Below are 25319 nucleotides of genomic sequence, written 5' to 3' on the forward strand. Positions count from 1 at the left end.
GTATACTGAGTGACACACACATACTGTAAACTGAGTGACACACATACTGTATACTGAGTGACACACACATACTGTATACTGAGTGACACACACATACTGTATACTGAGAGTGACACACACATACTGAGTATACTGAGTGACACACACATGCTGTATACTGAGTGACACACACATACTGTAAACTGAGTGACACACACAAACTGTATACTGAGTGACACACACATACTGTATACTGAGTGACACACACATACTGTATACTGAGTGACACACACATGCTGTATACTGAGTGACACACACATACTGTATACTGACATACTGTATACTGAGTGACACACACATGCTGTATACTGAGTGACACACACATACATACTGTATACTGAGTGACACACACATGCTGTATACTGAGTGACACACACATACTGTGACACACACTGAGTGACACACACAAACTGTATACTGAGTGACACACACATACTGTGATACTGAGTGACACACACAAACTGTATACTGAGTGACACACACATACTGTATACTGAGTGACACACACATACTGTATACTGAGTGACACACACATGCTGTATACTGAGTGACACACACAGACATACTGTATACTGAGTGACACACACATGCTGTATACTGAGTGACACACTGGCAACAGAGCAGTGTAATTAGAGGAAGAGGAGGAGGTTGTTTACTAAAGCAGAGGTTACCATGGACTCCTTCCTACAACAGTGACACACACACACACACACACACACACACACACACACACACACACACAAACATTCACCCACACACCAATTTACACGATGCATTCCCCAGCATTGGATCCACCCCCATGCAAATTAGCCTGTCTCTGTGTTTATGTCTGTGTGCCTGTGTGCGTGACAGTGGTTACTAGTGGTGGTAGGTAGAAACAAGGTGGGTCGAGAGATGACGGAATGGAGTTATGTAAATGCTGAGCAATCAACATTTATACCGTACTCCTTACCAATATTCTATTCACAAAATACAATGAAGACCATGCTGTGCACCAGGAGTGTTGGATAAAGTGTTACAAAACAGGTCCTTGTGATAGTAACCCCAGATCAGACCTGACTCCCTCCCTGCACACTAATGGTGCTACTAATTAGACTGTAGAGGGGCACTGTGTGTGTGTGTGTGTGTGTGTGTGTGTGTGTGTTATTAGACAGAGAGCCCCTGACCTCATTAACAGGCAGCCTTCCACCAGTTATTTAACCTTTATTCAACTAGGCAAGTCAGATAAGAACAAATTCTTATTTACAATGACTGCCTACCAGGGAACAGTGCCTTGTTCAGGGGCAGAACGACAGAGTTTTACCTTGTCAGCTCGGGGATTCAATCCAGCAACCTTTCGGTTACTAGTCCAACGCTCTAACCTCTAGGCTACCTGCCGCCGCATCTGCTCTATTCCTTTTATACTGGAGAACATCTCTCTAACAATCTATTCTCTATTGTTCTTTCTCTCTCTCTCTCTGCCTCTCTCTCTGCCTCTCTCTCTCTCTCTGAATCTCTCTCTGCCTCTCTCTCTCTCTGAATCTCTCTCTCTGAATCTCTCTCTGCCTCTCTCTCTGAATCTCTCTCTGCCTCTCTCTCTCTGAATCTCTCTCTGCCTCTCTCTCTCTCTCTGAATCTCTCTCTGCCTCTCTCTCTCTCTGAATCTCTCTCTCTCTCTCTGAATCTCTCTCTCTGAATCTCTCTCTGCCTCTCTCTGAATCTCTCTGCCTCTCTCTCTCTCTGCCTCTCTCTCTCTCTCTATCTCTCTCTCTCTCTGAATCTCTCTCTGAATCTCTCTCTCTGAATCTCTCTCTGCCTCTCTCTCTGCCTCTCTCTCTCTCTCTCTCTCTCTCTGAATCTCTCTCTGCCTCTCTCTCTCTCTCTGAATCTCTCTCTCTGAATCTCTCTCTGCCTCTCTCATTCTCTCTCTTTCTGAATCTTTCTCTGCCTCTCTCTCTGCCTCTCTCCCTGCCTCTCTCTGAAGCTCTCTCTGCCTCTCTCTCTGCCTCTCTCTGAAGCTCTCTCTGCCTCTCTCGTTCTCTCTCTCTCTCTGAATCTCTCTCTGCTTCTCTCATTCTCTCTCTTTCTGAATATTTCTCTGCCTCTCTCTCTGCCTCTCTCTCTGCCTCTCTCTGCCTCTCTCTGAAGCTCTCTCTGCCTCTCTCTGCCTCTCTCAATTTAATTCAAGGGGCTTTATTGGCATGGGAAACATGTTAACAATGCCAAAGCAAGTGAAGTAGATAATATACAAAAGTGAAATAAACAATAAACATTGCACTCACACTCTCTCTGCCTCTCTCTGCCTCTCTCTCTGCCTATCCTCTCTCGCTCTGCCTTTCTCTCTGCTTCTCTCTCTCTACTGCTCTCTGCTTCTCTCTCTCTGCCTTTCTCTCTGCTTCTCTCTCTCTGCCGCTCTCTGCCTCTCTCTGCCTCTCTCTCTGCTTCTCTCTCTCTGCCTCTCTCTCTGCTTCTCTCTCTCTGCTTCTCTCTCTCTGCTTCTCTCTGCCTCTCTCTGAATCTCTCTCTCTGCTTTCTCTGCCTCTCTCTGCTTCTCTCTGCCTCTCTCTGCTTCTCTCTGCCTCTCTCTCTGCTTCTCTCTCTGCCTCTCTCTCTCTGCCTCTCTCTCTGCTCTCTGCTCTCTCTGCCTCTCTCTGCTTCTCTCTGCTTCTCTCTCTCTGCCTCTCTCTGAATCTCTCTCTGCCTCTCTCTCTGCTTTCTCTCTGCTCTCTCTCTGCCTCTCTGCCTCTCTCTCTCTGCTTCTCTCTCTGCTCTCTCTCTGCTTCTCTCTCTCTGCCTTTCTCTCTGCCTCTCTGCTTCTCTGCTTCTCTCTCTCTGCCTTCTCTCTGCCTCTCTCTCTCTCTCTGAATGCTCTCTGCTTTCTCATTCTCTCTCTGCCTTTCTCTCTGCTTCTCTCTGCTCTCTCTCTGCCTCTCTCTCTGCCTCTCTCTCTGCTTCTCTCTCTGCCTCTCTCTGCCTCTCTCTGCCTCTCTCTCTGCCTCTCTCTGCCTCTCTCTGCCTCTCTGCTGCCTAAACTTGCACTCTCTCTCTGCTTCTCTCTGCCTCTCTCTGCCTATCTCTCTCTGCCTATCCTGCCTCTCTCTGCTCTCTCTGCCTCTCTCTGCTGCTCTCTGCTTCTCTCTCTGCCTCTCTGCTCTCTGCTTCTCTCTGCCTCTCTCTGCTTCTCTCTCTCTGCCTCTCTCTCTGCCTTTCTCTCTGCCTCTCTCTCTGCCTTTCCTGCTTCTCTGCTCTCTCTCTCTACTGCCTCTCTCTGCTTCTCTCTCTCTCTGCTCTGCCTTTCTCTCTGCTTCTCTCTCTCTGCTCTCTCTCTCTCTGCTTCTCTCTCTCTGCCTCTCTCTCTGCTCTCTCTGCTCTCTCTGCTTTCTCTCTGCTTCTCTCTCTCTCTGCTTCTGCTTCTCTGCCTTTCTCTCTGCTTCTCTCTCTCTGCCTCTCTCTGCTTCTCTCTCTCTGCTGCTCTCTGCTTCTCTCTCTCTGCCGCTCTCTGCTTCTCTCTCTCTGCCTCTCTCTGCTTCTCTCTCTCTGCCTTTCTCTCTGCTTCTCTCTCTCTGCCTTTCTCTCTGCTTCTCTCTCTCTCCTCTCTCTGCTTCTCTCTCTCTGCCTCTCTCTGCTTCTCTCTCTCTGCCTCTCTCTGCTTCTCTCTCTCTGCCTCTCTCTGCTTCTCTCTCTGCCTCTCTCTCTGCTTCTCTCTCTCTGCCTTTCTCTCTGCTTCTCTCTCTCTCTGCTCTCTGCTTCTCTCTCTCTGCCTTTCTCTCTGCTTCTCTCTCTCTGCCTCTCTCTGCTTCTCTCTCTCTGCTTCTCTCTGCTTCTCTCTCTGCCTTTCTCTGCTTCTTCTCTGCTCTCTGCCTCTCTCTGCTTCTCTCTCTGCCTCTCTCTGCTTCTCTCTCTCTGCCTTCTCTCTGCTTCTCTCTCTCTGCTTCTCTCTCTGCTTCTCTGCTCTGCCTTTCTCTGCTGCTTCTCTCTCTCTGCCTTTCTCTCTGCTTCTCTCTCTCTGCCTTTCTCTCTGCTTCTCTCTCTCTGCCTTTCTCTCTGCTTCTCTCTCTCTGCCTCTCTCTGCTTCTCTCTGCTCTCCTTTCTCTCTGCCTTCTCTCTCTCTGCCTTTCTCTCTGCTTTCTCTCTCTGCCTTTCTCTCTGCTTCTCTCTCTGCCTTTCTCTCTGCTTCTCTCTGCTTCTCTCTGCCTCTCTCTCTGCCTCTCTCTCTGCCTCTCTCTCTGCCTCTCTCTCTCTGCCTCTCTCTGCTTCTCTCTGCCTCTCTGCTTCTCTCGCTCTGCTTCTCTCTCTCTGCCTCTCTCTGCTTCTCTCTGCCTTTCTCTCTGCTTCTCTCTCTCTGCCTATCCTCTCTCTCTCTGCCTTTCTCTCTGCTTCTCTCTCTCTGCCTCTCTCTGCCTCTCTCTCTGCCTTTCTCTCTGCTTCTCTCTCTCTGCCTATCCTCTCTCTCTCTGCCTTTCTCTCTGCTTCTCTCTCTCTGCCTCTCTCTGCCTCTCTCTGCTTCTCTCTGCTTCTCTCTCTCTCTGCCTATCCTCTCTCTCTCTCTGCCTTTCTCTCTGCTTCTCTCTCTCTGCCTCTCTCTGCCTCTCTCTCTGCCTTTCTCTCTGCTTCTCTCTCTCTGCCTATCCTCTCTCACTCTGCCTTTCTCTCTGCTTCTCTCTCTCTGCCTCTCTCTGCCTCTCTCTTTGCCTTTCCTCTCTCTCTTTGCCTTTCCTCTCTCTCTTTGCCTTTCTCTCTGCTTCTCTCTCTCTGCCTCTGCTTCTCCCTCTCTGCCTCTCTCTCTCTCCTCTCTCTCCATCTGCATTCTCTATATGACTTGTTAAGCATACTATTGTAAATGTGTGTAGTGCTCTCCACAGAGAGGGTTGTGGCATTGTGTCCAGGTCTATCTATTTCATTATGACTAGAATGGAGCTATAATGAATTGTTCTTACCCTGTCTGAGGAGTCTTACTGCACTCATAGTGATGGCCTGAACATTAGAAAGTCGTGCTGCGATGCCCTGCCACTATCAGAGGCCTAGATTGTGGGCTAAGAATGTACTGTATAATGTACCACTACATACTGTTCAGTTCACATAGCCTAATGTAGACCCTGCAGACACACACGTACAAACACACACATACGCACACACATACTCACATATGCATATACACACACACACGCACACACACACGCACGCACACACACACGCACACACACACACACACACACACTCACATACACACTCACGTACACGCATATACACGCACATACACGCACAGCACATACACACATACACCATTCACAGCTCCTAAGCACTTCTACATACTATGTATCAGTATGACATCTAGACGAGGTGTGTGTGTGTGTGTGTGCAAGCAAAACATTTTAGCGGCCCCCATCGTGACAACGAAAAGAAAAAAATGTACGTTTGAAAGTTAATTTCCTGCAATTCTACACATTTTGTAATGTGAATATTTAGCCATTTTTTAACTCATTTCATGCAATTCTACACATTTTGTAATGGGGCAGAGGGAATATTTTGCCATTTTTTAACTCATTTCATGCAATTATACCCATTTTGCCGGGGCAGAGAGAAAAATGTTCAGTTTTGCAGCAAAGTTTCTGCAATTCTACACAATTTGCAATAGGGTGGAGGCAAATGTTTGCAGTTTTTAATATGGTAACGGATGATCAATTTGAAAATAAAAGAGAGCCGCACTCTCTAGGAGCTCAGATGCAAAAATTGAACCACCAACGTTTCGACAGCCAAGCTGTCCGCATCCAGATATATCAATAACTGACGACCACGGTCGTAATGGGGTAGACCACCATGTTTACTACAAGTTTAGATAGCTGGCCACTAGACTAACTTATGGAAAGGTGACCATCGCTCTCTCCCAGAAGCTTGGCTGGTGTGTAAAACCCGCAATTTCAGACAAACAAAAGGTGCAATGGGGCCGCACTAAAAAAGATGCTGCATAAAACTTACTTCATTATTCTCATCATTTGTAGTTGTTTGTATTTTACCCCCTCGATCTCGTCTCATCACTGCAACTCCCCAACGGGCTCGGGAGAGGCGAAGGTGGAGTCATGCGTCCTCCGAAACATGAGCCGTCTAACCGCGCTCCTTAACACCCGCCAGCTTAACCCGGTAGCCAGCAGCACCACTGTGTCGGAGGAAACACCGTTCAACGGTCATCCGGGGTCAGCCCACAGGTACCCGGCCCGCCACAAGGAGTCGCTAGAGCGCGGTGAGCCAAGTAAAGCCCCCCTGGCCAAACCCTCCCCTAACCTGGACAACGCTGGGCCAATTGTGTGCCGTCCTATGGGACTCCCGAACACAGCCGGTTGTGGCACAGCCCGGGATATGAACCCGGGACCGTAGTATTATTATTTTTAGTTTATTTTTGTATTATTTTTGCTGTCATGGGCTAATTGAGTGAGTGCTGATGCACAACCACATGTATTCTATTATTCTAACTCGCAACAGTAAGTTGAGACCCCGACTGAGTTCCCCCCCCCCAAAAAGATAATTACAATAAAACTGTTTGTTTTGTTGGTCTGCAGGCCTACAAAATGGGGCTCCATGCCGCCAATTGCCCAACCTGTGATGTACACCATTGTATTGGCGACACCATGATGTACATTACATCCATGATGCTAGATTAGAACACTACACAGCACCATTCACATGCCCCAAAGCCTTACCCCAGCCTCTCACCATATACAGTAAGCTCATACTACACCATACAGTGCAATACGTGTGTCTGAGTAGTCTTTTCAACAGTTGTGCCTAGGAAGCATTGTTAATAGTAAGAAAGCAAATCAAATCAAATTGTATTTGTCACATACACATGGTTAGCAGATGTTAGTGCGAGTGTAGCGAAATGCTTGTGCTTCTAGTTCCGACAATGCAGTAATAACCAACAAGTAATCTAGCTAACAATTCCAAAACTACTACCTTATAGACACAAGTGTAAGGGGATAAAGAATATGTACATAAAGATATATGAATGAGTGATGGTACAGAGGCTGATGTCAAAGTATCAGCTCTCTCGCCCCATCTCTCGCCCCATCTCTCGCCCCATCTCTTGCCCCATCTCGCCTAGTTTCCTTTCCTCGTCTGAGTCGTCTCCTCTCTGCTCAATGATCACTGATCTGATCTGTCAGTGGAACTAATATGATTCTTGTATTTCTCCTGACCTGGAAAAAATATGTCTCAGGTTAGACCTATAGGCTACAGACTTTTCCTGATCAGGTCATGTGACCAGGAAATACTCTTAACCCTTGTAATACAGAAAGGAGAGAAGGTAATGAAGGGATGAGAGTATTGAGAGACGGACTAACATCCTTATTACATCAGCTCTTACCCCATCAGTCACTCCTTCCCTGCCCTCTTCACCCCATCACTCCTCCACAGTCTATCTTTAGAAGAGCAATATTCAATATGGTGGCCTACTGACCCCTCCATGACCTTCTCAGAACCCCAGCTGGAGGGTGACGTACGGGGCGGGATATTCCCAGAACCATGCTCCAATAAGAACACAGCGCTTGTATAAGGTCCCTTCAGAGCCGGCCTTACTGCGGGAGGATGGAAGGACTTGAGAAATGTGTGTGTCCCTCTCTCTCCGTCAGTGTTTGAGTAGGAACCAATAGTCCCAGCAGGACGTTGCTGTCAGAACACGTCCTAATGTGACACATTCTGAGATGGAGATTGTCATTATCTGGAGACATGGGCTACTTCTCTCCTTTCTTGACAGACAGACAGAGAGACAGACAGACAGATTTCAGTCAAGGCGGGTAGTTTTATTGCTGTAACCCACAGCTCTATATTTCACTACTGAAGTCTGCAGGTATTTTTCTGTCTGTCTGTCTGTCTGTCTGTCTGTCTGTCTGTCTGTCTGTCTGTCTGTCTGTCTGTCTGTCTGTCTGTCTGTCTGTCTGTCTGTCTCTGTCTGTCTGTCTGTCTGTCTGTCTGTCTGTCTGTCTGTCTGTCTGTCTGTCTGTCTGTCTGTCTGTCTGTCTGTCTGTCTGTCTGTCTGTCTGTCTGTCTGTCTGTCTGTCTGTCTGTCTGTCTGTCTGTCTGTCTGTCTGTCTGTCTGTCTGTCTGTCTGTCTGTCTGTCTGTCTGTCTGTCTGTCTGTCTGTCTGTCTGTCTGTCTGTCTCTGTCTGTCTGTCTGTCTGTCTGTCTGTCTGTCTGTCTGTCTGTCTGTCTGTCTGTCTGTCTGTCTGTCTGTCTGTCTGTCTGTCTGTCTGTCTGTCTGTCTGTCTGTCTGTCTGTCTGTCTGTCTGTCTGTCTGTCTGTCTGTCTGTCTGTCTGTCTGTCTGTCTGTCTGTCTGTCTGTCTGTCTGTCTGTCTGTCTGTCTGTCTGTCTGTCTGTCTGTCTGTCTGTCTGTCTGTCTGTCTGTCTGTCTGTCTGTCTGTCTGTCTGTCTGTCTGTCTGTCTGTCTGTCTGTCTGTCTGTCTGTCTGTCTGTCTGTCTGTCTGTCTGTCTGTCTGTCTGTCTGTCTGTCTGTCTGTCTGTCTGTCTGTCTGTCTGTCTGTCTGTCTGTCTGTCTGTCTGTCTGTCTGTCTGTCTGTCTGTCTGTCTGTCTGTCTGTCTGTCTGTCTGTCTGTCTGTCTGTCTGTCTGTCTGTCTGTCTGTCTGTCTGTCTGTCTGTCTGTCTGTCTGTCTGTCTGTCTGTCTGTCTGTCTGTCTGTCTGTCTGTCTGTCTGTCTGTCTGTCTGTCTGTCTGTCTGTCTGTCTGTCTGTCTGTCTGTCTGTCTGTCTGTCTGTCTGTCTGTCTGTCTGTCTGTCTGTCTGTCTGTCTGTCTGTCTGTCTGTCTGTCTGTCTGTCTGTCTGAAGTGTGAGGGAGCTAGAGAATGAAGGTGAGTGTATGTGCGTTTGCGTGTTGAGCTCACGTGTTGTGCATCCACGTGTCTGCCGTTAGTCTCTTATTCCAGCCGACACTGGTTTCCCACGTAGATGTGATTGATTTTAAAGCTGTGTCATGCCTGACTGATAATGTAAATCTCCCTCTAGCTACCAGTGTGTGTGTGTTGGGATTGACATTACCAACCTTTTATCTGCAAGACTGATCAACAGGAATCTCTGCTGCCTGCCTGACACTTCACCCCTCTGATGATGTTACCTGGAATAACACTGGCTGGGCCTAAAAATAAACTCACTGTTGTGATTGTGCCTGATGGAGAGACTTCTCTGTTTGTAGAGAGATTGATGGAGAGACTTCTCTGTCTGTAGAGAGATTGATGGAGAGACTTCTCTGTCTGTAGTGAGATTGATGGAGAGACTTCTCTGTCTGTAGTGAGATTGATGGAGAGACTTCTCTGTCTGTAGTGAGATTGATGGAGAGAGTTCTCTGTCTGTAGTGAGATTGATGGAGAGAGTTCTCTGTCTGTAGAGAGATTGATGGAGAGAGTTCTCTGTCTGTAGAGAGATTGATGGAGAGAGTTCTCTTTCTGTAGAGAGATTGATGGAGAGACTTCTCTGTCTGTAGTGAGATTGATGGAGAGACTTCTCTGTCTGTAGTGAGATTGATGGAGAGAGTTGTCTGTCTGTAGAGAGATTGATGGAGAGAGTTCTCTGTCTAGTGAGATTGATGGAGAGAGTTCTCTGTCTGTAGAGAGATTGATGGAGAGACTTCTCTGTCTGTAGTGAGATTGATGGAGAGACTTCTCTGTCTGTAGTGAGATTGATGGAGAGACTTCTCTGTCTGTAGTGAGATTGATGGAGAGAGTTCTCTGTCTGTAGTGAGATTGATGGAGAGAGTTGTCTGTCTGTAGAGAGATTGATGGAGAGAGTTCTCTGTCTGTAGAGAGATTGATGGAGAGAGTTCTCTGTCTGTAGAGAGATTGATGGAGAGAGTTCTCTTTCTGTAGAGAGATTGATGGAGAGACTTCTCTGTCTGTAGTGAGATTGATGGAGAGACTTCTCTGTCTGTAGTGAGATTGATGGAGAGAGTTGTCTGTCTGTAGAGAGATTGATGGAGAGAGTTCTCTGTCTGTAGAGAGATTGATGGAGAGAGTTCTCTGTCTGTAGAGAGATTGATGGAGAGAGTTCTCTGTCTGTAGAGAGATTGATGGAGAGAGTTGTCTGTCTGTAGTGAGATTGATGGAGAGAGTTGTCTGTCTGTAGTGAGATTGATGGAGAGAGTTGTCTGTCTGTAGAGAGATTGATGGAGAGAGTTCTCTGTCTGTAGAGAGATTGATGGAGAGAGTTCTCTTTCTGTAGAGAGATTGATGGAGAGATGTCCTGTGAAATGAGAGGAGGAGGATGGAACACGAGTTCTAACATGTTTAAGTTGGTGACTTGGCTTAGTCCATTTGATATAACAGTCTAAATGCTGTCAGAGTTATCACAAAAACAGGGAGCTGATTTTCAATGCCATCTTTTCATAAAGACAAGAGTCTTTCCATGACACTGATCCCCCCCTTCTCACACTCTCTCTCTAATCCCTCTTTCTCCCCCTCTCTCTCACCACCCCCATGGTTTAGTACCATGTTCCCACCAAAACACTCACTGTCTAACATAAATATCAGCCTATACATGACATGCCTAGATTGCCTGGCGGCTCAACAAACTGCTCTCCAACTAGAGAGGCCTGTGAAAGCCACTCTACTGAGTGGTACTGCTTGACGTGCCACACAGAGCTGTTTTGACGGGCTGTGGAGGAGGCCTGTGACTGGCCTGAGAGTGGCAGAGAGGAGAGATGAAGAGCAGAGGGGAAGAGAGGTGAAGTCAATTGCATACTGTTAAGGTAGAGATGCCCATTGAATAGGAAACAATTAACTCTGGGATGCACTCTCTTCCTCTCTCTCTACCCCTGTCTCTCTCGCTCTCCCTCTGCTAATCGGCAGATGCAGCGCTAGCTGTGTGATTTTCCAGCTCATTTCCAGCAGTCATTCCTGGTTAGGGAACATTTATGACCTTGCAGCTTGTTATTAAAAGTAGATTCTGCAGAAAGGCAGAGGGAGAGGTATGATTAAAATGTTCAGATGCAGTAATGAGTATTTCAGGATGTGTGAACTTAATCTCACTTCAGTGTTTTTCCCCTGGAGGCATTAGAGCCCTCCTCAATAATGAGATGTGTTATTACTGTAACTACTCTCTCTCTCTCCATACAGACCGTGGTCCAGTGCCCTCCACTGTGCTGCCTCCTCCCAGTTCAGAGCCCTTCCGTCTGTCCGGTAAGAACTATACTATAGATATAACTATGATATGCTATGCTGTCCTATCATATATTATACTATACCACTACTGTACTTGCTCCTACTATTATTCACTTGTCAGTTATTACTACAGCTATACTCTACACACTACTACTCACTCAGAGCCTAAGTTGTTCACTGTACCCTGCAATCACACCTGCAACCTCTGTACATGTGACTATTTAATACTCTGAATCTATTATTACTCCACTACTTAGTCACTACACTACTGCAACTGTACCCACTTACTACTCCAACTGTAGTATAGTGTTTTGAGATTAGAAATAAACAGGAGATGTTTCATGTAAACTTCCATTGTGCTACCAAGAGTTGTTTGTGAACATCTGCAGAAATCCAGAGGTCAGATAAACACTCAGTATTTGGTGAAAGGAGAGAAAGACATTGAAGAAGGGAGGAAATCAAACATGAGGCCCACTGGTGGAAAATCGTTCATTTTGCGTTTGATGCCCAGATATGGAAAAGGAGGAGGGACATCATCTTCATATATCACTTGATTTATATTAGTCAAATGAGATAAGAAGGAACATTGATTTATTAAACATCCATTCCCTTTGCTCTTTAAATTACGCTAATGTGATAGCAACATGAGAGAATATGGAACATACAAGCATATAATTACCTATGCCAGCGGTTACCAAACTTTTCAGTTTTTCTTTTGAGGACCACCATTTGTGGAGTCACAATTTTTTTAACATGAAATATGTTGGCTGTCAAATTTAGTCAATTTTAGCAGTGAATGTATTGAATGAAAGGCCTTGTACTAGAAAACGACCGAAAATCGTCCAGGCTGATATATCAGGCCGATATTGGCCTTTTCTAGTCTATCGACTATCTCCCTTCTCTATCGGCTTTGCTGATAGTCCCTCTACATAGCAAAACTGCTGCAATGCCAGCCGCCACTTACCGCCTGAGCTACAAGCACTGCACAATGCAGAGGAATGTCTTGCTGGGAAAATCAACATCATTACCTAGCAGCAAGTTAGCTCATTCTTCAACAGAAAGGTGCAGTATTGAGAAACAGATGAATTGACACAGTTACCAAAATCAAACTCCAGTTGCAAATATCAGTTTAGTTTAATTCACTAATAATAAGACGTTGTGTCGTCGTGCCCGGACATGCAATAAGCTAGCTAGCTAAGCAGATAGCTCTGTGGCCTTTTAGCAAATATTATGATAATTAACCCTTTCATCTGTGGTGTTAGCTAGCAATATTAGCTACTCTGCTAGCTAGCTGGCTAGATAAACATGGTGCTAAGATATGATATAGGAGCTAATAGCCAACATAGCTAGCTAACATTAGCTGGTTATTATTTTTAACATTAACCATTTTTGGCAATGAGCCATCTGACTTGCGGTGTAACAACAGAGTTTCTGTAAGGTTAGCTATTTACTGGTGTGGCTGCAGTAAATTGACAGGTGATAGTCGAATTACAGTTGAAGTTGAAGTCGGAAGTTTACATACACATTAGCCAACTACATTTAAACTCAGTTTTTCACAATTCCTGACATTTAATCCTAGTACAAATTCCCTGTTTTAGGTCAGTTAGGATCACCACTTAATTTTAAGAATGTGAAAGGTCAGAATAATAGTAAAGAGAATGCTTTATTTCCGCTTTTATTTCACATTCCCAGTGGGTCAGAAGTTTACATACACTCAATTAGTATTTGGTAGCATTGCCTTTAAATTATTTAAATTGGGTCTAACGTTTCAGGTAGCCTTCCACAAACTTCCCTCAATAAGTTGGGTGAATTTTGGCCCATTCCTCCTGACAGAGCTGGTGTAACTGAGTCAGGTTTGTAGGCCTCCATGATCGCACACACTTTTTCAGTTCTGCCCACAAATGTTCTATAGGATTGAGGACAGGGCTTTGTGATGGCACTCCAATACCTTGACTTTGTTGTCCTTAAGACATTTTGCCACAACTTTGGAAGTATGCTTGAGGTCCATTTGGAAGACCCATTTGTGACCAAGCTTTAACTTTCTGACCGATGTCTTGAGATGTGCACCAGTCCCTCCCGCAGCAAAGCACCCCCACAACATGATGCTGCCATCCCCGTGCTTCACGGTTGGGATGGTGTTCTTCGGCTTGCAAGATTCCCCTTTTTCCTCCAAACATAACGATGGTCATTATGGCCAAACAGTTCTATTTCTGTTTCATCAGACCAGAAGACATTTCTCCAAAAAGTAAGATCTTTGTCCCTATGTGCAGTTGCAAACCGTAGTCTGGCTTTTTTATGGCGGTTTTGGAGCAGTGGCTTCTTCCTTGCCTAGCGGCCTTTCAGGTTATGTCGATATAGGACTCGTTTTACTGTGGATATAGATACTTTTGTACCTGTTTCCTCCAACATCTTCACAAGGTCCTTTGCTGTTGTTCTGATTGTATTGCACTTTTCACACCAAAGTACGTTAATCTCTAGGAGACAGAACTCGTCTCCTTCCTGAGTGGTATGATGGCTACGTCGTCCTATGGTGTTTATACTTGTGTACTATTGTTTGTACAGAAGAAGGTGGTACCTTCAGGCATTTGGGAATTGCTCCCAAGGATGAACCAGACTTGTGGAGGTCTACAATTTTTTTTCTGAGGTCTTGGCTGATTTCTTTTCCCATGACGTCAAGCAAAGAGGCACTGAGTGTGAAGGTAGGCCTTGAAATACATCCACAGGTACACCTCCAATTGACTCAAATGATGTCAATTAGCTTATCAGAAGCTTCTAAAGCCATGACATAATTTTGGGGAATTTTCCAAGCTGTTTAAAGGCACAGTCAACTTAGTGTATGTAAACTTCTGACCCACTGGAATTGTGATACAGTGAATTATAAGTGAAATAATCTGTCTGTAAACAATTGTTGGAAAAATTACTTGTGTAATGCACAAAGTAGATGTCCTAACCGACTTGCCAAAACTATAGTTTGTTAACAAGAAATGTGTGGAGTGGTTGAAAAACGAGTTTTAATAACTCCAACCTGAGTGTATGTAAACTTACGACTTCAACTGTAGATGATTGTCAAAAATGGGAAAGATGGAAGTGTTTTAAAATGCGTAATAAAGGTTAGCAATAGGTTTAGCAACCTAAGAATGATCATGTAAGTTTGTGGACCAAGAATTCTTCAGATCAGCCTTTCTGAAATCTTCCCGTAGTTTGAGAAGTGAGAACGCACACATTTGTTCAGACAGAACGTGCATTGTCATTTCATATTTTCCTTGTTAGATATTATGCACATGTATGGCATTGGAGCAAATGTTATTGCCATTGAGCTAGTTCTCATAGTAGCAGTAGTGTAAATAGCAGCAAGTCATATGAGCGATGGAGAGAGATGTGAGGAGATGTGATAGGGAGTGGATTTCTTAAACAAATACCTAACGATGCTATAATGTTAGTAAGAGAAGATAAGTTAAATAAGAAGGTGGTGAAATGCAAACTGTGCAAGATGGAATTAACCTACAGTGGCAGTACAGGTGCTGTGCTTAACCATCTGAAAGGGAGGCACCTATGCTTGGGCGGTATATCCTGTATATACCGTATACCGGGATATTTGGAAAAAGACACTGGATGGTTTTTCAATACCGTTAATAACTATTTATTTGAGTATTTGTAGCTATTTTTGAAGTAAATACCAGCTGTCAAATTGTGCAATAAGTTAGGAGATAAAGAACATTGTGTTCTTCATTTAATCTGTCACATTATGTAGTTTATGGTAGTCCCCAGTCACGTGTCACGTGGTGTTTGTTTACAAGCACATAACGACATGAAACCGGAGCCTTGTGAGACACTGTAGCAAGAGCCAGGTAATCTAATTACAGTATGGAATTCACAACTAAATGCTGTGGCGGCAGGGTAGCCTAGTGGTTAGAGTGGTGGAATTGGAACCGAAAGGTGGCAAGTTCAAATCCCCAACCTGACAAGGTACAAATCTGTCGTTCTGTACCTGAACAGGCAGTTAACCGACTAGGCTTTCATTGAAAATAAGATTTTTTTCTTGACCTACTTGCCTAGTTAAATAAATGTAAAATATCTTATAACTATTAAGTTCGCTGTCTAAAATATGCTAAATGCTCTGCAGTTGTGCATTTATAGGCTAGTTAGCTATCTAGCTAAGTGTTTAGCTTCTTTCAAAATCAAGCATTCGCTTGGTAACAGCAGAATCCCCTCCTGTATCAAGAGCCTTGCTGGCTAATATTCATGTTGCTCGTGCAGCAAACTTTGAGTAGCATTTTTGAGTTACTTGTATATTTGTATTGTTTAGGTCAGAAACGGTACAGAATACAATACACTCATTAGCATTTAGTTAGCGTTGTCTATGAGGATTCCTCATTACTTGTTAGCATTTTGTTAGCATTTTGTTATTAGTACTTTTTAAAGAAATACATGCAGTCAACTTGTGCACTAGGTAATAGATAATGCAGATTGCGTTCTTCATTTCCCCAATTTAATTGAATAATTTTTCATTGAGGCTTTTCATTATGAGGCTTTTTCATTGAGGCTTTTCATTATGAAGCTTACCGGGTTTGAGCCAGTCATATGTTTGTTTACAAAGAAGCACAATGAGTACAATGGGAGCTTTGTGAGGTGAGTCCCTCCTGCAGCACAACTTAAGTGAGGTGATGAAGTTATACTTGTTCGAAATTCACTTCTGTTTGCCAGCAAAAACAGTATCTTATAACTATTAAGTTAACTAAGATGTTCCAAATAAATTCTCTCCTGCTGGGTTTTGCTAACTTGCTAATGTTACAGTGGTTGCTTCACTAAAAGTTTTGCGATTGTGCTGTGGCACTTAGAGGTAATTTGTGGTTTAGTACGGTACCCTGCGTCACCACTTTATTGCTCCAGACCACCACAAGGGGGAGTTAGAGCACTGATTATGTTTTTGGGTCCTCTAACTGACAATGAATGGGGTACATAAACCTGAATAGAGACTGATAATTGTGAACGACTTCAGTATTACTTAATACTAGGATTATAGGATTATTTTTCTCTTACCTTAGTACTGTAGCCCACTCCCGACCGGGCATGTTAGTTTTTCTTGGAATAGAAACAACATAAAATGAATTAAGCAAGTACCAGTCAAATGTTTGGACACACCTACTCATTCCAGGGTTTTGCTTTATTTTTACTATTACCTTGTAGAATAATAGTGAAGACATCGCATCTATGACATAACACACATGTAATCAGTTAAGAACAAATTCTTATATACAAGGACAGCCTAATCCTTCCTCCCCGTTGGGGAGTTGAACACCAGTCTCCCGCGTGCCTGCATTCTCTAGAACAGCCACTATTGAAGGTGTTACGTAGAGTGGAACAGGGACACCCAAGAGCGGATGAGGAGACTGGGATGAAGTAACCAAGGTATTTATTGAAACACAAGGGGAAGATGGAGTGCAGGCCAGGGGAAGCTCGGGCGCAGGCCAGGGGAAGCTCGGGCGGGTTGCAGGAAACCAGGTGCTGAGGCTTGAGCGAGAGGGGTTGGGACAGTGTAAGCATGCATCCAAGGGAGCAGTAGAGTGAGGAATCCAGGGCAGAGTAGCAGGATGACGAGATGTGGGACTGGAGACAGGGACCAGAGTCAGAGCGGGCAGAACTGTAGCGGAGAGGAAAACTGTCAGGCAAAGAAAACAGGAACAACGGGATAACAGGCTCTAGATAGTAACAAACGGCTAGAAACGTAGACTGACTGAGCAGAGATTATGATCTGGCAGTGTGGAATTGCCAGGACATGAGTATTTGTAGAGGTATTGATTATGGAACAGGTTACAGCTGGTGGGGATCTGCTCTGACTCCAGCACACCTGTTTCCGCCCACACAATCACACACACAGAGAGAGGGAGAGAGCACTGGGGGAGTGGCGGCAGGTCAAGGAGACACATGATGAGCAGTAGAGGGCGTGGCAGGAGCAGATGTAACAGAAGGCTATCAAATGCTTCTCAAAGATGCCCTCTGGTGGTCAAGCTAGTACTAACTAGCATTAATGGTAAAAGTGGTTCACACTTAAATAACGTGCCATAGAATTCTGCGGCACCATGCAAGCTGCGTCGCAGTATGCTGCAACTTTTAAAGGACCAACCACTGTAGCTAAGTGGCTAAAGTTAGCTTCCAAGATCAAGCTTCTTGGTAACAGCAGCAGAGACAATACCCTCCTTGATTAATATCCCTGCTGCCTAATATTTGTTGTGTGCGTTCTGCAAACAGTGTTTTGAGATGCATAACTCTTACATAACTTTTGAGCTGGGTTGTCTGTCCTAGTAGTAAATTAGCATTTACTTGTTAGCATTCTGATAAGTGATGTTTTTGGGGCTTTTTTATACCTTTGAATTTTTTTAAATGTGCCCCTTGTATGCACTACCGGTAATACCGTGTATCCCGGGATGGCACAGGCACAGTATGGAAATCTGGATAGGGCCCAACTCTAGAGGGACCCTGAGACCCAAGTCACTGCTGGCAGGCCCCCAACAACAGACAGACCGGATCTTCACACGAATGCAGTGCGATAAGGGACGGAGTGAGAAAATCACAGTGCTGATTACAGCCATGATTGTAGTTGATATGCAGCCATTATCAATGGTAGAGGATTTTGGCTTCTATGCCCCAATGGCATATCTAGAACCCGACTACAAGATGCCATGTCGGAAAACCGTGACGGCTCGGATTGACAAATTGTAGAATGATTGTTCTGCAGGTACGAAGCGCAAGCTCTCAAACACCCCAACAAAAGATTGTTGGACGTCTAGGAACACCAACACGCTGTCATACATTACTGCAACGAGCCATCACATTGATGAGACATGTACTGACCACTTAGAGCATGCAGGAGAGGCACACATCAGAGAACCTAAAAACAGCTGTAACTGTCATCATTGCTGAGAGGGTGGGGTACAGCAGGAAGGTGGGTAGTGATGACTGGCTGTCTGCTAGCGGTCATACGCAGGACTATCTGCATTGGGAATTCACTCGTCATTTTATGAGTTTTTCTTGTCGTTCAAATATATATATATATATATTTTTTACATTTGTCACATTCCGAGTGTGTGTGTGTGTATGTGTGTAGAAACTCCCTAGTGTGACAAGGGTCTCTATTAATACACTGGGATCCCAGTCGGTCTGAACACTGCTACCAGGAGACCAACTCGTTGTGTGAGACGGACTCAGCCAATCAGTCCCTTCGGGTGGATGCGGTGGCTGCAGGGAGAGCTATTACAGGCCAACAGGTTACTATGGAGACCAGTGGCGTCATAGAGGAGCAACGTCTGTAGACGAGGCTTGTTTGTCAAGAAAGGTTTTTATCTCTGTTCCCTCCATTTCATTGTCCTCTCTCTTTATCTCTGTCTTTATCTCTGTCTTTTATCTCTGTCTTTTATCTCTCTCTCCGCATGTCTACCGCTCTATTATCCCTCTCTTTATATATGTCTCTTTTTATCTCTACTGTTTGCTCTCTCTTCTGTGAGACAAAATGTAAAAACAATACCTAGAAATGTAATAATAAAGGTTTTTTATTCAGGCAGTGTTTGCTGAAGTGGAGCTCACATTTGTATTAACATGTAGGTCATGTTTGTCATTCCGGTAGTTCTTATCAAATACAGTGTAGGTAATGGTGATCAGTATGGTAGCATTTAGCTGACATTAGTAAAAGACGCTTATAGTAATGGTGCTTAAATTCCACTCACATTTAGCCACCAGTGGATCACCATTGATCACATACCACTAGGTTATCTGCCGAGAAATCTAGGATCTGATCTATATAACAACTACTTTAGTTAGTTATGTGTATAACTACCATTTGATCTGTCTACAACGTAATAAACCCACACAACACAGACACTAACCAGAAGCTTCGCTCGGGGTCAGTCTCCCCCTGTGGACAGCCCTCATTCTGGGGAAGCATTTAACCCCAGCCCCCTGTCCCTATCTCCTCCTCTCCCCTTGCCTCACCCCTGTCCCCCCCTCTTCGTCTGTCTCGCCTTATGTCCATGTTTTAGTTCAGAAGTTGTAAAATATGCTGTATTCACCTGGCTGGTAAGGATCAGCAAGGCACAAATGTCCTCTTTTATACCTACTTATTTGGACAGGGAGAATTCTGAAGTTTTGTGGAGTTTTCTCTGGAGCGAGAGAGCTCCCTCTCTCTCTCTCTCTCTCAATTCTGTCTCGCTGTATTTCAAACAGACACACCTACACATTCTCTCTCTCTCTCTCTCTCTCTCTCTCTCTCTCTCTCAATTCTCTTTCGCTGTATTTCAAACAGACACACCTACACATCCTCCCTCTCTCTCTCTCTCTCTCTCTCAATTCTCTCTCGCTGTCTTTCAAACAGACACACCTACACACCCTCTCTCTCTCTCTCTCTCTCAATTCTGTCTCGCTGTATTTCAAACAGACACACCTACACATCCTCTCTCTCTCTCTGAGGGGGTCATGTTGAAACTGGAAGCAAAGGGGGAGAGAGAGAGAGAGAGAGGGAAGGGAGAGGGAGAGAAAAGGAATGGGACAGACCTGCAGCAGTCTGTAGCACATCTGTCTGTCCAATAGCGTAGACCACTAATGACTTTGTCCATGGGGCAGCAGGGTAAGTATATCTAGGGGATAATGAAGTTCTCAGTTGGAATCCAGGCTGGACCCAGCCTTCACTGTTTCTACTGGGGCTGGGAGGTCAATTGCCCAGTGTGTGTGTGTGTGTGTGTGTGTGTGTGTGTGTGTGTGTGTGTGTGTGTGTGTGTGTGTGTGTGTGTGTGTGTGTGTGTGTGTGTGTGTGTGTGTGTGTGTGTGTGTGTGTGTGTGTGTGTGTGTGTGTGTGTGTGTGTGTGTGTGTGTGTGTGTGTGTGCATCTCTGCTCTGTGCGTGTGTCTGCATCTCTGCTCTGTGCGTGTGTCTGCATCTCTGCTCTGTGCGTGTGTCTCTGCTCTGTGCGTGTGTCTGCATCTCTGCTCTGTGCGTGTGTCTGCATCTCTGCTCTGTGTGTGTGTGTGTCACTCAGTATACGTCTTGTGTCTTGTTTGTCACTGCGTGTGTGTCACTTGTTCTGTGGGATTTTGACCATGTTTGGGTAGGCCTGGTTGAGGAGAACCCAGCGATGAGAGTGTGTGTGTACCGGCATGAGCTGAACTCTAGCCCTCCTTATCTGGTCTAAATGAAAGACAGAACGTTTCCGCTACATGACACACACACACAGCTCAGAATGATGCAACATTGTACACAGGGTAACATGGAAACAAAGTTACATCTAAACAAAGTTACATCTAAACAAAGTTACATCTAAACAAAGTTACATTATACCATGGTAACAACATTCTAACAATAGGCCAACTACGTATTTTCATAATTCAGACTACATATCCCATGATGCTTCCCACTGTCCCTCTATAATATGAAGACCACTGGGGAGTGAAGCTCCCAAATGGAGACATCCTCTCATGCAGTTGTGTTTGCATCTCTATTCATTTACATTTTAGTAATTTAGCAGACGCATTTCTCCAACTAGAGCAACTAGGGTTAAGTGCCTTTCCAGCGACCTTTCGGTTACTGGCCCAACGCTCTTAACCACCAGGCTACCTGCCATCCACTCTGGACTGTTACTCTAGTCCAGTGCTTCTCAATTATTTTCTGTTACGTCCCCCCTAGGAAGAAGTAAACAAGTACACCTCTGCATAACATGGTATCCTTATTAACATTAACATTTAAAAAAAGAAAAAGGAAAGAAATATAGATCAACTTACAACAAAGAATAACTTTATTAACATTGTTTTTTAGTCTGTAACAGAAAATACTTAAAGTGCATCAATTTTCCTGAAATTAAAAGGAAAATTCAAACTTATTTAAACTGTAAATTTTTCTTGACCATTTGATACTGAAAAATATAATTAAATATAATCAATAAATAATAATACATTCAAATTGATCAGCAACATTAACTCAGGAGCACAATATATGAAACACTTTGACCTATAAAACAAAAATGAATAAAACAATTTGTGCTGATTTAAAAAAAAATCAAAATGAGGAAGTCAGGATTAATGGCTACAATGAGCACGTTTTGCAGAGCACAGCTTTTCGAAGCATGATACTGCAACTCTCAGCTCCTGCTCAATGTTTAGCTGGGACCTGTACTTGGTCTTCAGTTCTACAACAGCAGAGAAGCCAGTCTCACAAAGATAAGATGTTGCAAAAGGAAGAAGAATGCCCATGGCCCTCTGCCCTAAGAGTGGATACTGCCTCTCTACACTCAGCCAGAATTCACTCAGTGTCTGTGATGTGAACCTCTGTCTCAATGTGGAGTCAGACGTCATATCAATGAACTGGTCCTCCTCTGCAGAAACCACTTGGAGCTGGTGCATTGAACAGATCTCTCACCCAGTCATATTGGGAACTGGTCCTCCTCTGCAGAGCTGAAACCAGTTGGAGCTGGTGCATTGAAAGGATCTCTCACCCAGTCATATTGAGAACTGGTCCTCCTCTGCAGAGCTGAAACCAGTTGGAGCTGGTGCATTGAAAGGATCTCTCACCCAGTCATATTGGAAACTGTTTTCAGGGAAGTACTTTTTAAAGAATCCCATCAGTGATGAAATATGCTCCTTAATATATGGAATCACTGAGGTGGCATCATAGTCAGTAGTGTCTCGAATGAATCAGTATTTCCTTCATCAAGTCGCCTGCCCCACATTGCAAGCTTTCGAGTGAAAGAGCTGATCTTGTCTGTGACCTGAAGGAGGTGTTTATCTTTCCCTTGAAGCTGTAGATGTAGTTCATTTAGCTTTCCAAATATGTCACTCAGGTAGGCCAGTTTTGCCAGGAAGTTCTCATCACTAAATTTTTCTGCGAGGTCATACTTGTGTTCCTGCTCCGAAAACATTCTTATCTGCTCTCTGAGCTCAAAAACTCGGGACAAGACTTTTCCTCGACAACCACCGTGCTTCACTGTGAAACCGCACAGCTTGATGTTCAGCTCCCATATCCTCACAGATAACAGAGAAGACTCTTGTTTTAGTGCTCTGGTCTTTATAAAATTGACTACACCTACAATGTCAGTCATAACCTCACTTCATTCAGAGGAAAGGTGCCTTGATGCCAGTGCTTCTCTGTGTATAACACAGTGTGTCCACTCAGCACTAGGTGAGGCCTTCTTGATGATTGCCCAAAGTCCTTTTCTCATCCCTGCCATGGTCTCTGCACAATCACTGCAAACACCAATGCAGTTCTCCCACTTTAGCCCATTCTCAGTCAGGAAGCAGTCCAGCATTTTGAATAGCTCTTCAGCTGTGGCTCTGTCTCTGACATATTTACAAAAAGTAGATCCTCACACAGGGAGTTTTTCATGTCAAAACGTACTTAAGCGATAAACTAACAGTCTTTGTTGCTCTCAGTTGCTTCATCTGTAAGGCAAAACGTTTGTCTTTGAGTTTATGTACCAGCTGTTCTTTAAGGTCGTTAGCAATGTCATTTATACGTCTGGCGACAGTATCATTGGACAGAGGGATGGTTTTTATTTTTGCAGCACTTGCGTCCTCCAGCATGACAGAGACCATGTCTAATGCTGCAGGCAGTATCAGCTCCTCTGCTATGGGGGTTTTTGCACTGAGCAATTTGGTACGCCACCTTATAGGATGCTAACAGTGCTCGCTGGTTTACTGAAGTAGCATTCACAAAGCGGGACGATTGTTGGCAATATTCGGCACGTTTTCGCTGAAAAAAACTCAAGCGGCTTATCAGTGTGATTGGGGTGTAATGTCTTTAAGTGACGCCTTCATTTATTTGGCTTCATGCTGTCCGCTGCCAACATTTTAGACACAGTAAACATACCGGTCTTTCCTCGTAGTCACAGTGAAGCCAAGCGCTACATACGCTTCATCATATCTCCTCTTCTCCCACCGTAGTCACAGTGAAGCCAAGTGCTACATACGCTTCATAATATCTCCTCTTCTCCCACCGTAGTCACAGTGAAGCCAAGTGCTACATACGCTTCATCATATCTCCTCTTCTCCCACCGTAGTCACAGTGAAGCCAAGCGCTACATACGCTTCCTCATATCTCCTCTTCTCCCACCGTAGTCACAGTGAAGCCAAGTGCTACATACGCTTCCTCATATCTCCTCTTCTCCCACCGTAGTCACAGTGAAGCCAAGTGCTACATACGCTTCCTCATATCTCCTCGTCTCCCACCATAGTCACAGTGAAGCCAAGCGCTACATACGCTTCATCATATCTCCTCTTCTCCCACCGTAGTCACAGTGAAGCCAAGTGCTACATACGCTTCCTCATATCTCCTCTTCTCCCACCGTAGTCACAGTGAAGCCAAGTGCTACATACGCTTCCTCATATCTCCTCTTCTCCCACTGTAGTCACAGTGAAGCCAAGTGCTACATACGCTTCATCATATCTCCTCTTCTCCCACCGTAGTCACAGTGAAGCCAAGCGCTACATACGCTTCATCATATCTCCTCGTCCTCCACCGTAGTCACAGTGAAGCCAAGCGCTACATACGCTTCATCATATCTCCTCTTCTCCCACCGTAGTCACAGTGAAGCCAAGTGCTACATACGCTTCATCATATCTCCTCTTCTCCCACCGTAGTCACAGTGAAGCCAAGCGCTACATACGCTTCATCATATCTCCTCTTCTCCCACCGTAGTCACAGTGAAGCCAAGTGCTACATACGCTTCATCATATCTCCTCTTCTCCCACCGTAGTCACAGTGAAGCCAAGTGCTACATACGCTTCATCATATCTCCTCTTCTCCCACCGTAGTCACAGTGAAGCCAAGTGCTACATACGCTTCATCATATCTCCTCTTCTCCCACCGTAGTCACAGTGAAGCCAAGCGCTACATACGCTTCATCATATCTCCTCTTCTCCCACCGTAGTCACAGTGAAGCCAAGTGCTACATACGCTTCCTCATATCTCCTCTTCTCCCACCGTAGTCACAGTGAAGCCAAGTGCTACATACGCTTCATCATATCTCCTCTTCTCCCACCGTAGTCACAGTGAAGCCAAGCGCTACATACGCTTCATCATATCTCCTCGTCCTCCACCGTAGTCACAGTGAAGCCAAGTGCTACATACGCTTCATCATATCTCCTCGTCTCCCACCATAGTCACAGTGAAGCCAAGTGCTACATACGCTTCCTCATATCTCCTCGTCTCCCACCATAGTCACAGTGAAGCCAAGTGCTACATACGCTTCATCATATCTCCTCTTCTCCCACCGTAGTCACAGTGAAACCAAGTGCTACATACGCTTCATCATATCTCCTCGTCCTCCACCGTAGTCACAGTGAAGCCAAGCACTACATACGCTTCCTCATATCTCCTCATCTCCCACCGTAGTCACAGTGAAGCCAAGTGCTACATACGCTTCATCATATCTCCTCTTCTCCCACCGTAGTCACAGTGAAGCCAAGTGCTACATACGCTTCATCATATCTCCTCGTCCTCCACCGTAGTCACAGTGAAGCCAAGTGCTACATACGCTTCATCATATCTCCTCTTCTCCCACCGTAGTCACAGTGAAGCCAAGTGCTACATACGCTTCATCATATCTCCTCATCTCCCACCGTAGTCACAGTGAAGCCAAGTGCTACATACGCTTCATCATATCTCCTCGTCCTCCACCGTAGTCACAGTGAAGCCAAGTGCTACATGCGCTTCCTCATATCTCCTCATCTCCCACCGTAGTCACAGTGAAGCCAAGCGCTACATACGCTTCATCATATCTCCTCGTCCTCCACCGTAGTCACAGTGAAGCCAAGTGCTACATACGCTTCATCATATCTCCTCATCTCCCACCGTAGTCACAGTGAAGCCAAGCGCTACATACGCTTCATCATATCTCCTCGTCCTCCACCGTAGTCACAGTGAAGCCAAGCGCTACATACGCTTCATCATATCTCCTCTTCTCCCACCGTAGTCACAGTGAAGCCAAGTGCTACATACGCTTCATCATATCTCCTCGTCCTCCACCGTAGTCACAGTGAAGCCAAGTGCTACATACGCTTCATCATATCTCCTCTTCTCCCACCGTAGTCACAGTGAAGCCAAGTGCTACATACGCTTCCTCATATCTCCTCTTCTCCCACCGTAGTCACAGTGAAGCCAAGCGCTA

General features: G+C 45.0%; 1 long non-coding RNA gene across 1 annotated transcript in view; it reads left to right on the forward strand.

Moving 5' to 3' along the window:
* The window catches only part of LOC118378903 (uncharacterized), an 88776-nt gene that overhangs the window by 34683 nt on the left and 28774 nt on the right, over positions 1-25319 (forward strand). Inside the window, exon 3 of the long non-coding RNA XR_008140982.1 lies at positions 11132-11194. This is a non-coding gene — a long non-coding RNA (uncharacterized LOC118378903). The remainder of the gene's footprint in view (positions 1-11131; positions 11195-25319) is intronic.

Source organism: Oncorhynchus keta, chromosome 8 (assembly GCF_023373465.1).
Source record: "Oncorhynchus keta strain PuntledgeMale-10-30-2019 chromosome 8, Oket_V2, whole genome shotgun sequence".
NCBI classification, from domain to species: domain Eukaryota; kingdom Metazoa; phylum Chordata; class Actinopteri; order Salmoniformes; family Salmonidae; genus Oncorhynchus; species Oncorhynchus keta.